This window comes from Pteropus vampyrus, unplaced genomic scaffold (genome assembly GCF_000151845.1).
Source record: "Pteropus vampyrus isolate Shadow unplaced genomic scaffold, Pvam_2.0 Scaffold124, whole genome shotgun sequence".
Taxonomy (NCBI): Eukaryota; Metazoa; Chordata; class Mammalia; order Chiroptera; family Pteropodidae; genus Pteropus; species Pteropus vampyrus.
Genome location: NW_011888905.1, coordinates 291,615 through 302,830, shown reverse-complemented (window position 1 = coordinate 302,830; position 11,216 = coordinate 291,615). Strand labels below are relative to the sequence as shown.

General features: G+C 48.1%; 1 protein-coding gene and 2 non-coding genes across 3 annotated transcripts in view; all 3 read right to left on the bottom strand.

Annotated features, from left to right (window-relative positions):
* ZNF322 (zinc finger protein 322) overlaps positions 1–2,636 on the bottom strand; it is a 13,010-nt gene extending 10,374 nt beyond the window's left edge. The window contains exon 1 of the mRNA XM_011366474.2: positions 2,339–2,636. The gene's annotated coding sequence lies outside the window, so the exon portion shown is untranslated. The remainder of the gene's footprint in view (positions 1–2,338) is intronic.
* A 3,798-nt stretch (positions 2,637–6,434) lies between these two features.
* On the bottom strand, positions 6,435–6,507 carry TRNAM-CAU. Its single transcript has one exon. It is a non-coding gene; the product is annotated as a tRNA-Met (tRNA).
* Positions 6,508–9,596: 3,089 nt separating this feature from the next.
* Positions 9,597–9,669, bottom strand: TRNAA-AGC. Its single transcript has one exon. It is a non-coding gene; the product is annotated as a tRNA-Ala (tRNA).
* Positions 9,670–11,216: the final 1,547 nt, after the last annotated feature.

The window sequence follows — 11,216 nt, the reverse complement described above, 5'->3', positions numbered from 1 at the left end:
GGGTAACATGTTTGCCCTAAATAGCCAATAACTGTGAGGTACCAAGAAGAAAAAAAAGATTTTTAATAAGGAAATCATGTTCTTGTTCATATCCAAGCCTTTTAGATGTCAGCACCTTGAAAATAAAATACAGTCTAGTTGTCAAAGCTCAAAGTAGACCGGAACACTTCTCTAGTTCAAAAAACTACAACTGTTTCCTGTAACGCTCAGAACAAATGCAAAGTTCTCACTGCTCTATGTAATGGGCACCTCCACCTATCTGCAGCCTCACAGGCCACCTCTGAACCTCTGCACATGCTCCTTCTGTCTAGAATACTCTTCCTCCAAGTAGCGTGCTCCTTTATTTGATTCAAGTCGCTGATGGAAAATTCCTTCCTCAAAAAGAGGCATACCCTGACTTTATCTAAAATAGCCACGTTCTCTTATCCTGTTGTATTTCTCTCCCAATTTATCATCACCCAACATTGTGGTATACACTTTACATTTGTGAATTTGTTTCTCTCTCGAACTAGAATATATTGTCCATTAAGGTTAGAACTTAGCCTTTTGTTCACTGCAATATCCCTAGCATCTAGAATACATTAGTTGAATGAATGAAAAATAAGATTGTGTAAACACCAGGACAATAAAAAAAAGGGGCCATTGTCATCTTTGGTGCCCCAGTAGCAATGCAAGAGGCTAGGCTAGCAGCCCTGGCTGGACCATCTGGCAAACCTAAATATATTCTTCAAATGTTGACTTCAGTGAACCCTCCTCAAGAGGTTTCTCCTACCTCATCCAAGGAAGAGACTGGTCCTCTCTCCCACGACCAGGGTCAGAGTGCACAGAACGAGCAGGCAGGCGATAAAAGTCCAAGCACGGCACAGGCAGAGCACAGAACTTAAAGCTCAAGGTTGTCCTTATAGTTAAAGGGCGGTAGGACAAGCAGACACTGTCCATACAGCATCACCTGAAAAACAGGTCATTCTTACCCTATCAGGCCCTAGGCTAGAGATTACTTCACTTGTTTTTCGTCGATTGTGTGGACTGTCTCATTTAATCTTCCCAAGAACTCTGTGAAATAGGTGTTAAGACCAATGTTTGCACCTTACACATAGAAAGCCTGATGCTCAGGACAGTTAATAATCACCCGCAATCTCACAGCTGGCAAGGAGTGAAGCTGAGATTTAAACTGCCATGTTCTGATCACAGGGCCTGCCTAGGCATTTGGCAGACTGCCTTACTGAGCTGAATCTCGAGAAGCAATAACTACAAGCCTATTGTGAATATGCATGTTGGAAAGGAGTATAAAATACACTTAAATTGGTAGACTAGGACCCAATTTTATCATTCTGCTATCTCAGAAGCTAAAAAAGGGTCGTTTCCAATTTCCATGTATCTTTTCCCATTCCTTCTTGTCTTCCCCCAGTCCCCCTCTCCTCCCCCTCCAAAATCTACCAAATAGATACAAGCTGGCATGCCACTTGCCATAACAACAAAGTCTCCAGACTGTCTTCCTTTTGGTTCCAAAAGGTCTCTAAATATAACTATCTACGACGCACAATTCTTCCCTCTTCTAGAAAAAAAAAAATCAACAATGTAGAAATTTATCATTTTTTTTGGAATTTATAATTTTTCTGGAGCTGGATATCTAAATATTGGTCCCATTTATTCCCAAGTCTGGTCAGCCTCCTTCAACCATATCTAACCTCTTCCCACTCTGCAAAAAGAACTTGCCACTGGTAGCCATTGGTTCAAGACAAAAATATCAAGAATCCTGGATAGTGACTAACTTCATAATAAAGCCCTGAGTACTGTTTCACTTGTTTTATTTTTTCTCCTCCTGCTAATTGTTTTTGTTTATAATATCTCAACCTCTAAGGTCAAGGACTCATTCTTCTGCCATTATAAACCCCAAGATGTAGTTGATACGTGTATATAACAAAGTTGTATATAACTCAGGTTTCCAAAAATGCTTATGGAATGATCGGACAAACCAGATTCTTCTGCACGTAGATTCAAATGCAACAGAACTAATCTCTGCATTAAAAATGGGGGGTAGGGGAACTCCATTCAACGTACTTGGGATTTCCCCAATATGAAAGACACACACCGCATAAAAAAGTGCCCAGCAGTGTTTACTATTATTATCTCCGGGAACGACCGTACTGAGCGTCTCTGCTTTCAACTTTTCATTGACCGCCTTCGACTCCGGGGTCAGCGGGTCCCAGAGCCGCGGGGTCGCGAGGAACAGGGCTGTCCCCACCCGGCTGAGGCCGCCGGGTCTCAGGCCCCGCCGCGCCCCCCGGATCCCGGCCGCGCAGGCCAGTCCCCTCCCAGGCCCCGCGGCCGCGCTCACCCCGCGGCCAGCAGCGCCGCCCCTCGTCCGCGGCACTTCCGGTTACTCTCGGACACTCGGATCTGGGCTTCGCTGCCGCCACAGGCTCCGCGGCGGTGGACCTGAGGGCTCACCCTCGGGGAAAGAGGGAAAGCAAACCTGGGGCCGACGAGAGCCAGGAGCAGCTACCTCTGCGCGGCTCGGCCCGGGGCGCTGGGGCCAGGCCCACCGGCGGACGCCTCAGGGCCGACCAGGCCGGCTACGCGAGCGCTCTCAGCCCGGCTGGACGCGGCGGCGCGGCCCCGCCCCTCGTGTCACGTGGCCACGGCTCCGAGAGACAGAGCGCCCCGCCCCCGGCCTCCGCGCCAATCAGAACGAGCCTCGCGAAGGGGCGGGACCCTGGGGCGCATGCTCGCTGGGGCCCTGGGCGTTGCTGGGCGGAACCAGCGGGAACGGGCACCTCTCGGACCCGGAGGAGGGCCCGGATGTAGAAGGCCGCTGTGTTGCGGTTTCGGACTTCCGTCCTCTTTCTTCAAGGCTGTTGAAAGGGCACTGGAGCCAGGAGTAGAGTAGCAGAGACGGATGTCGCCAACCATGATAAAAACACCCCCAAGGATCAGGATGAATGGAGGCTCTCGAGGTGTTAGGATGAGGGAGTCGAGGTTACATTAGGAGGTCTGGGAGCGCAGAGAAGGAGCCTAGGTTTCTGGGATCCGGCCTCGGGGCCGGGTCCACGGGCTGGCCAGGTGCTGGGGTGGGTCGACATCCTGTGTCTGCGGTAGTTGGCCTGGAGCCTGGGTTCGTGGCGCTTGCTTCAGCTGCTGTTTGAGTCAGTCATTTCATCGTTCCATGGCTCTATTGGCCGGTGGGTGACGGGGTATGGAACGTCCGCCATGTGCCCTGAGAGGGTGGCCATTGTAGTGTTACTTGGGTAGCAAAAAGCTTCTTAATCAGAGTGAAGCACACAGGGTGACCAGGAACACAAAGGTGGGCATGGTAGTTTCGGTGTCCGCACATCAGGCTAGAAAGTGATATCATAGTCTGAGTAGGTGTCAGCTGTAATGAGGCACCATTGGTGCCCGTGGCTGAGGGCCAGAGAGCCAGCGTGATCAACCTACCAGACCTGGGTGGGTCCTGGTTTGCAGTTAACGTGTCCCAGGTCTCCTTGTTGGCAAGAATCACAAAACTGTACTTACTGTGTCTTTAGTATTGGCGTCTTCCAGGATTATCCCTCGGGCACTGGCCCATTCTTATGTCTGAGGTTGACTTGCATGTCCAGTCTGTTGATATATCCAATGGCCGGTTGGTGTGATACACTGGGCACAAGCTTGATTGGCATGAGAATTTCATTCATGTTTCATTTTAAAAGATCCTTTGTCATGAGCACACACCTGAGAGGTATATATTTGTTCATCCCAGGCACCAAGCTGCTGTTACAGTTCCTGTCCCCACATGGGGACAGTCCAGTCATTCAGTTGCCATTCTCTTAACTAGATGGTTATGCCCTGGCCCAGTGAGAATATTGCAAGGTATGGTGTAGGGGGGCCTGAATGGTTATCGCCACTACATGTAGTTTGGCCCATTGCATGGAACATCCATATTTAATCCCTGTCAAAAGATGGCCATTTCTTGGCCAGATGGTAGCTGCAGCCCAATGGATTCCATATGCTTTTAGCTTCACAGAGCCACCAGTAAGCTGTGCAATATGATCAGCAGGCATATTTCTGAATCTTAGGTCCCCGGGAGCCATATGAGGAGTCAAAGCATCACCGATGGGTCGCATGGTCTCTTTTAGTAAGCTATTTGTTCATAGAGTCTACTGGTCCCTTGGGGTGATGGAGCCAGGTCTTGGACGTGCCGTTTGCACTGGAGCCTGTGTGATTCCATTGGCAGGGTTCGTAAGCGCTCAGGTAAGAATGGCACGTTCAGGTCACAGTGTCACCTGTGCTCTAGCCATAGAACATTTGGCTTCCATCAGTACCCAAGTGCCAGCAAGGAGCTGCTGGTTAAGAGAGGTGTATCTGATAGATGTCTCAGGCGACTAAGCTGCAAAATATAAGGCCAGTGTACCCCAGTGGCAGTTTCCCGAAGCCACAAACCTAATCAGCGTGTGGGGGGATTACAGACACCCGTAGTCTTATCAGGCTAGCAGGATCCAAAGGTCCCAAGGGCAGGGCCTGGGCCACAGCTTGTTAAACAGCTTTCAAGGTTTGCTGCTGCAGAGGCCTCTATTTAAAACTGGGTGCCTTGCAGGTCACCTGGACTAAGGGAGCCAAGAGAGCACACCGGTGGGGTACATATGATCTCTAGTACCCAAAGAAGCCTACTAGTGGTTGGGCCTCCTTTTTATTAGTAGGTGTAACCAGGGCCAACAAATTTTGTTCAACTGAATCTGGGAAACGTCTTTGGCTTCTTGGCCAAGTGACCCCTAGAACTGCACCTGCTGTGTTGGGCCCTGCACCTGATTCAGGCTTATAGCCCACTGGACCTTACTATCAAGATATCAATGTAAAGCATGACTAAAACTTCTATGGGGTCTTAGGCTTATCGAAGGTCCAGTCCCGCTCACTGGTGGCACATTGCAGGGGAATTAAGATTTTTATATATATATATAAAATTTTATATATATATAGTTCTGACCCTCATGCCACAAGGGAATAGATAAAGAAGGCTTTGGCTAAGTCAATAACAACGTACCAGTCTCTGGTATGGCTTGTCACTGTCTCAGTGATGGGGATGACATCCGGCATGACAGGCACCAGGGGCAGAACCTTGACATTCAGCCTGTGAAAAGCCACTGCCATTTTCCATACCCAACAGACTTTGTGACCAGCCAAACTGGACTGGTGAATCGTGACAAAGTAGTATAAAGGACTCCTGCTTGCACCAAGTTCTGAATTAACAGAGCGAAATTCTTTTCCCCCTGGGACTTGGTGTTTTGTTTGACAATAATTTATACATTTGGGTACTCTGCTATTAGGTGCACATATATTTATAATTTTTCTATCTTCCTGGCGAATTCACACTTTCATCATTATATAATTACCTTTCTTTGTGTCTTGTGACAGTTGCTGACTTAAAGTCAACTATGGCCACCCCTGCTCTGTTTTGATTACCATTTTCCTGGAATATCTTTTTGCATCCTTTGACTTTCAGCCTGTACGTCTTTACATCTAAAGGGCGTCTCTCGTAGACAGCATATAGTTTGAACTTTTTAAAGAAACCCTTTAGCCACTCTATGTCTTTCGATCAGGGCGTTCGTCCGTGTCTATTTAGAGTACTTGCCGATGGGTACTGGCCATCTTGTTCGTTGTGCGTCTTGTGGCTCTTCTGTCCCTCTTTTCCTCTCTTGCTTCCCGCCAGCTCTATCCCAGGTGAAGTGCAATGGGCTGACGCGTCCATTTCAGTGTGGCTCTTCTTGACTACACGTCTGCTTGGGAACTGCACCTCTTAACTGGTTTCTGGAGGCCTCCCAAAGGCTTTGGGGACCATAGAGCGTTGTTACGTTGGTGTCTCTGTCAGGGAACAAGGTCTGTGGCTTCCCTTTCTGCCCCTTGCTGTGTCTCTTCTTGTCGGCACTGCAGGGGGCAGGGTTGAGGGGTTGGGCTTTGGGGGAGACTCAGCTCTTCTCATCCATCTATCAATAAAGACATCTGTCTAATTAAAAAACACTCTTGCCCTGAAAGCTGAATGTGCCACTGCCACATGCCCCAGCCTTTTCCCTAACGCTGACCCTGCAGGAGACACCTCCTTGTTTAGACTATTGTGCATTTTCTTCTTCAGTTCTTGTCTGTCTCTCTCACACCTTCCAACTGGGAGGTGGCTCCAGGAGGGCGGGAAGTTTTACGTTTTATTCTCTCTTGAATCTCTGTTCCCAGAAAAGTTCCATAATAAGGTGTGCTCCAGAAATACTTGCTGGCTGATGAAAGAAGAAATTATAAAAGAAGTGACTTGCCCCTTCTGAGCAAGTGTGGGATGTTTCGAAATGCTAACTTGTCTTCATTTGCTTGTCTTCCTTTGTGCTCCATGTCGGGGGCGGGAACATGTCCTTCCTTCTGACCAGCATGACATCAGTTCAGGCAGGCGAACTGACCAAGTTTCAAAGAAAAAACAGCGCTGCCCTCTCTGAGGCTCGAACTCAGGACCTTCAGATTATGAGACTGACGCGCTGCCTACTGCGCTAAGAGGGCGGCTTGATGCACCCTGTCCCCCCGATCAAAATAAAAGCAAATATTACTTTCAAAGTCCTACCACATCACCAGTTTCCAGTTTTCAATTGATCCTACTTGAAAAATCACTCCATATGACCCAGAGGTGCACGGGAAGGACTCCACCCAGAAATGGTGGGGTCCACGCCTCTCTGGATTTACCCAGCGACGGGACCTTCTGGGCTAGGGGACCGGGGTCCGCCGTGCTGTCTTCTGCTCTTCTTGTGTTCCAGTGATGTTGTTTCCTGCCGACGGGGGTCTCAGTCGCTCTCGTACTTTCCATGGTTTCCTTTGTTGAAAAGACACATGGAAGCGCCCGATTCATATCAGTTTACAGACTGGCAGAATAAATAGTCTCAAATTTGTCTCCAGTCCACACTGTCTGTCTTACTCCATATCTCCACTTGGATCTACATGACTGGAGACATTTTCCCTACAAAAAACACAAACAATGTAATAAAAAGCCTCCCTGTTTATTCTGCCTTATGTGCCATTAATTATACCAAGAGATTTGTGGAGATTATCTCATATAGTCCAATTGAATTTTGGCAACAAAACTATGTATCATTATCTGCCCTTTCCACATATAATGGAGGTTCAGAGAAGTTAAATCGCATTCCCAAGGGCCCAGAGCTGCAAAGCGGCAGGGCCTGAATTGAGAAGCAGATCATTAATTTCTAAAACTTGAGCCCTTCCTCTGCTCTAGCTCATCGTCTCTCTCTGTTTTCCACAGTAGTTCATCCATCCACACACCAGAAAGTCTAATTCTCAACCTCCTCTGTGCTGGCTTTCCAAGTCAGCGTTGACTCTTCCTTCTTCTTCAAACCTAACACCCGACAACTTGCCAAATACTGAACATTATTCTCGTGCAGCTCTTTTGAATCATTCAGTTCCTTTCCACACATTCACTCACTGCAGCAGGCTCAGTGAGTGAGACGGAATCTGACCACCCCAGAGCTCAAGAGCTAGAAGGGTAGACAAGGACGAGGGACCATCCACTTCCAGCTTCAGCATTTTCAGCCTTCCTGGCATTTACAGCTAAATAACCCTTTCTAAAACACCAGCTTTAGCAATGTCACTCTGAGGCACTCTCACTATTCCTGGTTTCTTGGTTTTGATGTATCTTGCTTTCTCTCAACTCATTGGCCCTTCTACCTACATCATGGTTTTGCTCTATAAGGTCGATTAGATCCATTGATAGGTGGTGGTGTTTACATCTTCAGTATGTTTGCTGACATGTTATCTACAAGATATCTACAAGAGTGTCAACATCGGCAACTATAATTGTGGATTTTTTCCCCTCCCCGGTTTATCAGTTTTGTTTGTGAGCTCTACATTTGAGAGTGCACATCTAGGACAGTTACATCTCTCTGATGAACAGACACTCTGTGATTTTGTAACATCTCTTTCTCTACCTGGAAATTATCTTTGCTTTGAAATCTACTTTGTCTCATATTAACTTGTCCAATTCAGTTTTTTTCCCCCTTGGTGCTTGCATGGTTTAACTTTCCTTACTCTTTACTTTTACTCTACCTAAGCCAATATATTTGAGGTGGGTTTCTTATAGTCAGCACATGTTTGGGTCATAGTTTGTTTTTAATACATTCTGACGATCTCTACTTTTTTTTTAATTTTTTAAATTTTTTAGGCGAGGCAGCCCTTGGTTGACCTCACAGATTGCAAGGACCTTGCCAAATCCTTTATTTTTTAATTTAATTTTATTTTTTACACCTGCGGCACCTGGTCTTCCAAGGTGGTCTCCCATCCAAGTCCTAACCAGGCCCAACCCTGCTTTGCTTCCGGAATCAGACGGGATCGGGCTTGTTCAGGGTAGCAGGGCTATAGACCAACCTCTACTTTGAATTAATGTGTTTAGATGATTTTATATTTAATGTTCTTATGAACATGTTTGTATATAGACCTATCATTTTATACTTTACAAATTGTTCTCTGTTTTTCATTCCTCTGCCTTCCTACTTCCCTTTGGCTTTTAAAAACATATTAACATTCTATATTAATATATTGTTTATTTTGCTCTGTCTTGTACAATGTTTAGTAAGCGGTCTAGGTATTAGCGTTGTAAGTGCTTAATATTTACAGTGTATTTTAGAGTCAATATTGAACTATTCATGTTGAATATAGAAATCTCCTCACCATTTAGGTTCTTTTACCCTACCTTCTTTGTGTTATGTTTACAGTACCTCCAGATACAATGACAACTCATCGCTCAAAGTTATAAAATTTGCTTATGATCATCAAGTTTACTTCAAAGATCTTCAGAGCCCAATAGTCTATTACCATATTTACCTAGATATTTCCTATTTCTGCTATTGTTTCTTCACTCCTGATGTTCTAAATTTCCTTCTGTTATCATTTTTCTTCATTTTGAAATCTTTGCTAATTCTTTTTTAGCTGTCCCAGTACCAATGAATTTTCTTAGTTTGCCTTCAAATGAGATGTTTTTCACCATTAGGTCTGAAGGATATTTTTGCTATACATAAAATTTCGGGCTGGTGATTCCTTTCTGTCAGCTCAGCGCTTGAAACATTGTCTTTTATTTCTTTCTAGCACCATGGTTTCGGGTAAGAAATCCCCAAACACGCAAATGTTTGTTCCCCTTTCCTTTTCATCTGGCAGCTTTCATGGTTTTTTCTTTTCTTTAATTTTTAGCACTTTGATTGTAATATGTCTGGATGTGGATGTTTCGGGGTTCATTCTGCTTGAGGTTTCCTGAGCTTCTTGAATGGCGGGTTATGCGTTTCGCGCTTTCCAGGACCGTGTCAGTTCAGTTCACGGCCAAGCTACACAAGGACACAAGGAGAAAAATAGCAACTTGGCATACCTCCGCCTTGAGGGATCACAGCTCCTCTGAAGAAACAGAAAACGAATTACAAATTGGTAGCTCTAACTGTACTGAGCATAGAGCCCTTGGCAGCCTTGTGTTGTCCATGCCCATAGGTCAAAATCCGAGGGAATGGCACGTTCGAAACGTGCCAGGTTTTGCCGTTTACTTCAAGGGGTCAGAGGCTTTGAGGGTGCCACCCCAAAACCAAGGTCGGAATAGCAAAACCTGGAGAATGCGGGCGTCGATCCCGCCACCTCTCACATGCTAAGCGAGCGCTCTACCATCTGAGCTAATTCCCCGGCTGCTGCACGGCTTTTTCCCTCCAATTTCCCGTTTATGAGAAGATGTGCGGGCTCCGTCATTCACCGCTGTTTAAGTGGCTCAGGACAAAAGGGAAGTCAAGGCCGTTAACACCGAACCTGCACCAATAGCGCATCCTCTCTAAGAAAGTCTTCATAAAGAAAGCAAGGGCGCCCCGTGCCGAAAACACAGAGGGACACCGGAAATAATATACACGGCTTAAAAAAAAAAAAACCCACCGCTGGGAAGGGGGAAGATGCGCACGTGCCGAGGGGAGATGCGGGGGAAACTGCTCCCACGCACGCAGGGCGCAGCGCCCGCAATGCCCCATGCTCCTGTCCCCCTCACCTGTGTGACGGGCAGCGCCGGACACGGCACAGCACACGCGCTGCCGCACAGCAGCTGCCTCGTGGGCCAGCGAGCAGCAGGTGATTCTAGACGGCGCTTGGAAAGGGACCAGCTGCCTTCTCCCTGGTCCTGGCACTGCCCCTACCGCAAGGGACAGAGGCGCCTGGACTGCCGTCTCAGCCTGCCCCTGCCCGGCCGACCCCAACCGCTCCCTTCCAGAGCTAAGGCAGCCGGGCCCGGCCGCCAGGTGGACTCACCTGGGCGGCCCCGCGCAGCGCTGCTCGGTGGAGGTCCGAGCGTCCTGCCCTGTGCGTCCTGCCCCAGTCCCAGAGCTCTGGGCTAACTAACGCTCGCCGTGGTCAAAACGTCAACGTCAGAAGTGTCGACCCCTGGGGCGCATCTGTCCCCTCTCCCTGTTGCCACACAGTTAACTCAGCCCGGAATCAGCCGCGCCCGGTTGCGGTGCGTGCGCGGCGATGAGTGGGCGGCGCGGGAAGGAGCAGCGGTTGGCGAGGTTCGGCTCCGGAGCCGGGTACGGTCTCGCGCCATCGCCGCCCCGCTCCGCCCCGCCCGCCAGCGCAGCTCAGGAATCACCTGGAAGAAACAGGAGAACCAGAAGTGTGGTCACCTTCAGAGCATTGCGAAAGTACACTCCACGTCGATGTTAAAAGGGCACCGAGTGCTGGCATTAGAACTGGGGCCAAGAGATGGCAGGAGGGGGACCCCAGGGCGCCGGCTGGTCCTGGTCCTTGGTCTAGGGCCCGTTTACACGCCTGTGAATCCATCGGCACAGCCCGCCCGGATGCTCACTTATAGCTGTGCTGCTTTGTATGTGTGCCTCTGGCTCTGGACAGTCATGTCTCACCGTCATGGCCCAGAACTAGCTCTGCCTGTAACACTGATCATGTTTTGTCTCTGGGGCTCTGTGTTTCTTATTAAAAAGGAAAAAAAAAAAGCCATCCTAATGGGTATGAGGTGGTATCTCATCGTGGTTTTGATTTACTGTTAACGATTAGTGGCGTTGAGCATCTATTCATGTGCTTATGGGAGTGAGGGGCAGCCCTGTGCTTTCCCTGAGACAGAGCCTGGGGGAGCAACAGGGGAACTTTTAAAGGCTGAGTGGTTAAGACAGTTGCCCCCTACAGCCTTTAGCTCAACTGCCTGTAGTATGTCATGGGTTTCGCCTGTTTTCTAGCAG